Raw genomic sequence first — 6,571 nt, 5'->3', positions numbered from 1 at the left:
GCCATGACTTGTCTCCTCCCAGACAGTCCAGCTACCCCTTCTGTCACCCACCCCCACAGCCCACAGAACACAGTGGGCAATGTCAACGTTACATAGCATCAAAGGTACCTTCCAAGACCAATAATGTCTTATCATAAAAACCTTGGGTAAAGAAAAAAAAAAGCATAAGGGACCATTTTTCCAATTAGTATTAGAAATGTTGCCTTTCCTTCAAGTACACACAAAATAAATGCTAAAGAGACAGATACAGATAAAAACAGGGTGAAACAGAAATGGCTACTCAACTAGCCCAGTGTCCATTCTCCCATTTCTCTGTAGTAATACAACTCAGACTTTCAGCTGAGCACAAGATATTATATCTTGCTCCAAAGGCCCAGAGTTCTGGCCAACAAGACGCAGTGTTTAAGTCCTGTAGAGCAACTTTCAGAAACCTTAAAAGAAAGCCAAGGATGTGCCATTTGTCCTGTTTTTCTCCGCTCCTCTCCTTCCTGGAGGCTGAGACCCAAGACAGTTGGACAACAGCACCCATGCAGGACAATGAAGAGGCACACTGGAGGAGGGACAGTGTTCAGTCACACGGAGCCTTAGTCCTAGTGATTAGGGACACCGCATTGGCCCCAGACGGCCTACTTCTCAAAATTTGAGAGAGAAATAAACCTCTCCCTTGGGTAAGTCACGTGCATTTCCTATTGAAGGAAACTAAAGCTATTCTAATGGCTATGTAAATTTCCCACAAATATGTAAGTTTCAACTACATATTTTTCCTTGTTTCGTTAACAGAATATACAAATTAACATATAATAACATACCCAAGACACAACGGCAAATTATGCACCATATTCAATTAATGAGATGCAGAATGTCTACTGTAAATCTCTTGCCATTTTTGGGAATTAGAGACAAAACGTACAAACTTCATCAGGCAGTGAGTCTGTAGACATTTGTTCTGAAATGGCTCGTCTCTCTTGTCCTCCTTCCTTATTTCTACAATACTAATATTTTCTTTATATTGTTTGCCATTATTTTACTGTCTGGCCACATGACTCTTTTTTTTTTTTCAACTTTTTTTTTTTTTTTTAATTTATTTTTGGGACAGAGAGAGACAGAGCATGAACGGGGGAGGGGCAGAGAGAGAGGGAGACACAGAATCGGAAACAGGCTCCAGGCTCCGAGCCATCAGCCCAGAGCCTGACGCAGGGCTCGAACTCACGGACCGTGAGATCGTGACCTGGCTGAAGTCGGACGCTCAACCGACTGCGCCACCCAGGCGCCCCTGGCAACATGACTCTTAAGTCTTCTTAAAGAGACACTAAATATGACCAAGATTTGAATAAAGACATTTGCTATGTATGGGAAGACTATTTTTTAAATACCAGTTATTCCCAAATTGATTTATAAGGTTAACACAAATCCAAACAAAATCTCATAGTTAAGGAAGGGGAAAAGGCAGATATAAAAATCAACTTTGTGGATTATGTTCCTACATTTCAAGGTGATAGAAGAAATCATAGAAGAAACAAATTAATCTACTTTGACCACATTTTCAAGCAAACTCAAAAACTGCAATCAAAGCCAGCCTAAAATTAAAAAGCAAACCACAAACCTGGACAAAATATCTGTAACAACTATGACACAATATAGTTGGCTAATTTCTTTAATGTGTAAAGTGTTGACAGCAAGTTAATAGCAATTTAAGAAAATGAAAATACAAGGCAGTGCACAAAGTAAGAAATACGAAGGGCTAATATGTATTTAAATAACTTTTCATTAATATTCAAAGACAAGTAAGCCCAAACAAGAAACCAAGTCTCAGTAAAATTAAGGAGTCTTTTATTTTTTTATTATTGTTATTTATTTATTTTAATATAATTTATCGTCAAGTTGGCTAACATACAGTGTATACAGTGTGCTCTTGGTTTGGGGGTAGATTCCCGTGGTTCATCGCTTATGTACAACCCCCAGCACTTGTCGGGACGAGCATAAGGAGATTTTTAATGGGAATTTTACAACAGTGGCTACCCAGGGTTCAAAGCTGACACGGTGCTTTCCTGCCCTGCGAAGAACCACAGCTCAGCAGACACAGAAGCAGGGACTCCGGAGGAGGACAGACTGTGAATCCTGGCTCCGAATCTGGCCTAAAGCGGGACTCAAGCACAGGTCCCACACACCCAGGGCTGCTGGGCGGACTTAGCAAGAAGGAACGTGAGACGCACTCAGAGTAGTGCCTGGCACAGCTAAGAGCTCAGTCGTGGTAACTGCTGTTATTTTTATTAGTGTAATTATCAGAAAGCAACGCCACAATGTATATACAGACCATCCAAAATGTTTCTATTCGCCAGAGTAGTCACTTAACTTCTGGGAATGTACTCTTAGAAAATAATCCAAATGTCAAATTTTTATGCATAATGATTTTAATGGCAATGCTATTTATAACTTTTTAGAGATGAAGATAACCACAATTTCTAAGAATGAGCAAACATTAAATCTCATTACCGTCACTCAGCTCTTAGGAGGACATGATCCATTTTTAACAAAGCAGGAAGAAAAGCCTGTATTGTGATGTTAAGTTGGGGGATAAAGAGCACAAAATTCTATTTACCCCAAATCTTAACTATTCATACAAATAAGCACAGAAATAAAGACTGAAAGGAAATAATACCATTAGGAGGAGTTGTCTCAGGATGGTAAAATTATGGGTTGTTTTTTTTTTTTTTTTTTGCTTCTTTAAACTTTTTATGCTTTACTAATTTTCTATACTGAGATTTTTATAAGTTTTTTTTTTTAAATAATTGTGAACTACTGCCATGTATCACAATTACCAGGAAAAAATTAGAGAGCATTCCACATTAAGAAGTCAGGAATAACTGCTAAATAAACATTTTGACAAGCCATTTAACAGAGTCTGACAATTTGATTAGCAAATTTTACTTATTAGTTAAGCGTTCATTAAACAGAAAAATTTTAATGTAAAGCACTAAGCAAAGTAAAATGACCCAGATAATCTACTTATTGAATTTTACATAATTTAACTTCAAGGAACTGAAATTATTTTTGAACTATAGCTTTACTTAAAAATCTTTATCCCTGAAATCAAATGTGAGCTCTTGGAACAAAAAGATTGGTAAACATACTGTCACTCTGCAAATGAGAAGAATAATCTAAATACGGTATAGTTTTCAGAACACACTAAATTATGTGATAAATGCCCGACAAGGAAGAAATAAAACTTGCAATCACCTTATCAAATTAACAGCTGCAGCCTGTGGCGAACTTCAGCAGAAAGGAGCACGCCTGGGGTCACCCTCCACTGATCTTTCTCTAATGACACACATCCATCACAGAATCCCATTGGCTCTACCCTCAGAGACATCCTTGCCACCCTGGCCGGCCCCTTCTGTTGCCTGGATTATTACACTAGCCCCTGACCTGGTGGCCGGCCTTCAGCCTCATCTCTGACCTCCTCAACACAGCAGCCACAGTGGCCCTCTCCCCGTTGGCCCTGTTCCTTCTTCCTCTGATAGCTTCCCATCTTACACAAAGCCAAAACCAAAATCCTTCCCCAGGCACTGGTGGCCAAGCCTCTGCTCACTCTCTGACTTTTCTTCCAGGGACCACAGTTGTCTGCAGCCCATGGGCTCCCAGGGAACCCAGCTGCTCCTGGGAACCTGATGAACATTCCTCTACTGGCAACTGCACCCCCCAGAATGCTCTTTCTGGAGAAACTGCAGGGCACACCCCCTCACTCTTCTCAGGTCTTTGCTCAAATGTCAGTGACCCCATGATGCACTCCTCAACCGCTAGGTTTAAAACTGCATCATTTACCCCCCTGCCCTTTTCTATCCACATAGCATTTATCACCTTACGACCTACTATATCATTTATTTATGTTTACCATTTAGTCTTTGTCCCCTCTGAATGTTGTCACTAAACAAAAGCTCAAGAAGGGTAGGCATTTCTGTCCCTTTGGTTCACTGTCTTCCAAGCATCTAGAGTTTAACTGGCACATAGTACATGCTAAATAAGTATGTATTGAACAAATGAAAAAAGCAGTACATTTCCCATGATACACATGATCACCAAGGGAAATGTGCCTAAAATTAACTTAAAATGTTACACTTCTCTCTTTAAGACCAGTGACACTTGGGGCGCCTGGGTGGCTCAGTCGGTTGAGCGTCCGACTTCAGCTCAGGTCATGATATCACAGCTTGTGAGTTCCAGCCCCAGGTCAGGCCCTGTGCTGACAGCTCAGAGCCTGGAGCCTGCTTCGGATTCTGTGTCTCCTTCTCTCTCTGCACTCCCCCCACTTGTGCTCTGTCTCTCGAAACTAAATAAATGTTAAAAAAAAAAAAAAAAGAAAAGAAAAAAGGTTAAAAGGAAAAAAAAGACCAGTGACACTTAATGTGTGCACTGCTAAAGGTGACTATTGTCAATTATCAGCAAAGTAACCTCCTCATGGAGAAAAACGTACACTGAAACACGTGGAAACAATGTCTGGAAAGAAAGATAAAGACGCTCCTTCCCCGAAGCCAGCCTCTCCTATCCTTCAATTCCTCATTTGGTCCTCCATCTGGCGTGCGAATTCATTGTTTCTTAAAAAGCAAAAACGAGAACTTTGGCAGCCGATTGCAATACTGTCACATGACACAAACAATCAAATGCTGCCATGGCCAGCAGACTTACAGTTTTGAGCCACCACGACATTATAAGGCACACCTATTCTGGCAAGAGAACGTCCGGTGCAAACCAATTACAAGGTGAGCAAGTAGCCACTGCCTCCCTATGAAACCTTCAACTCCCGGAGACACACTGGCTCTCTCATCACATTGAGCAAAGCTCTTCCCTTGCCAAGCCGACTAGAAGCACACATTGTTTGCAAAGTTGAATTTAACTTGCAGTTAAAAAAGAAAAAAAAAGAAAAAAGAAAAAAAAAACGAACCCAGCTCCATGCACTGGGAAAACAGAGATTTTGATAAGGCTCTCTTAGCCTCGGGGAACAAGATTGGACCCAAGCCCCCACCAGCTCTTCCTTGGTGGTTCTTCTCAACCACAGCTGCATCTCACAGTCACAGGGGGGCTGCGAAAAGTACTGGCCCCCACCTGCTGGAGGTCTGATCCTCATGTGCAGCCTGAGTGGAGAACCACTGACCTAACTCATTCTATTCTCTAAAATTTAGTCTCCAAATGCTCACGGCTTATGTGTATTTGTGGGCTCTCTGTACCTGTCTTTTTCCTTGTCTTCTAGCAATCCTACCTAGGGCCAAGGGCAGAGAATGCCTGTACCATGTGAGCCTGCCCTGTGACATCAAGTGGAGGGTGTCACAGTGAGTGAAGAGGAGGGTGCAGTCTAGGGGAAGTGGCACGGGGACAGAAGATTCCTCTGCTACTTGAGGAACCTTCGGTAACACGTCAGCTGTCTGGGCCTCAGATCTGAATCTGTAGAACAGAAGTGAAAGAATGACTTCTAACACTATGCTTGTAAGAATCTTTTTCTTTTTTTTTTTTTTAGTTTTAATGTGTATTTATTTGTGAGAGAGAGAGAGAGAGAGAGAGACAGCACGAGCAAGGGAGGGACAGAGAGAGAGGGAGACACAGAATCTGAAGCAGGCCCCAAGCTCTGAGCTGTCAGCACAGAGCCAGATGCGGGATTCAAACCCACAAGCCATGAGATCATGACCTGAGCTAATGTCAGATGCTTAACTGATTGGGTTTCCCAGGTGCCCTGATTTTAAGAATTCATTTAACAAACCCTTCAATAGCAATTATTATGTGCCAGGCAGCTTTCAGTCCTTTACAAACATTTCCTCTGTGAGTATTCTCATCATCCCCACTTTACATGTAGAGAAACTAAAACACAAAAAGGGGAAGAAACTTACCCAAGGTCACATTTTGGCAGAGCTGGAATTCAAATCCAAGCAATTCTGGCTCCAGGTTGGCCTGTGCAGGTCACATCACTAACGCTGGAAAAACGGCACAACTAGCAAAGTCCAAGGATCCCCCACAAGCATCCGTCACAGAGCTGGTAGCTTGGGGGTCAAGTCACTGGGCACAATTCCACTGTCTACCACAACTGGATCTTACTCAGTGTTCTGACTGCTCCCTTAGAATGGATATCGTGTGTGTGTATGTGTGTGTGCGTGTACATACCTGACAGATATGCACACAAAGACACACAGATACACACCCACCTCATTCCATAGGCTGCCACATAATGTTCAATTCATCACTGCTCTCTGCCTAAGACCACTGTCACTCCACCACTATTAATATATTCCAGTTACCAAAATATCATAGAGGTGTTTATTTTTCAAGAGAAAAACAATCAACTACATGTCACATTCAATAAAATAACCACTTCCTATGAATCATATTCATTCCTTAATTTGTTTATTCAACACATGCATACTGAGCAACCACTGACAGAAACAGTCCCTGCCATCAAAGAATTTACAATAAGAAAAATTGTTAGAAATAAGAAAAATAATAAGAAAAAGGGAGACAAGCAATTTTGGAACAAGGATAATGCAATATAAGGCAATTTTCATAGAAGGGCTTTAAGTGTTAAGATACGTAA

This window comes from Herpailurus yagouaroundi, unplaced genomic scaffold (assembly GCF_014898765.1).
Source record: "Herpailurus yagouaroundi ecotype Mexico unplaced genomic scaffold, PumYag 216, whole genome shotgun sequence".
Classification (NCBI taxonomy): domain Eukaryota; kingdom Metazoa; phylum Chordata; class Mammalia; order Carnivora; family Felidae; genus Herpailurus; species Herpailurus yagouaroundi.
This window is presented reverse-complemented; position numbering follows the sequence as displayed.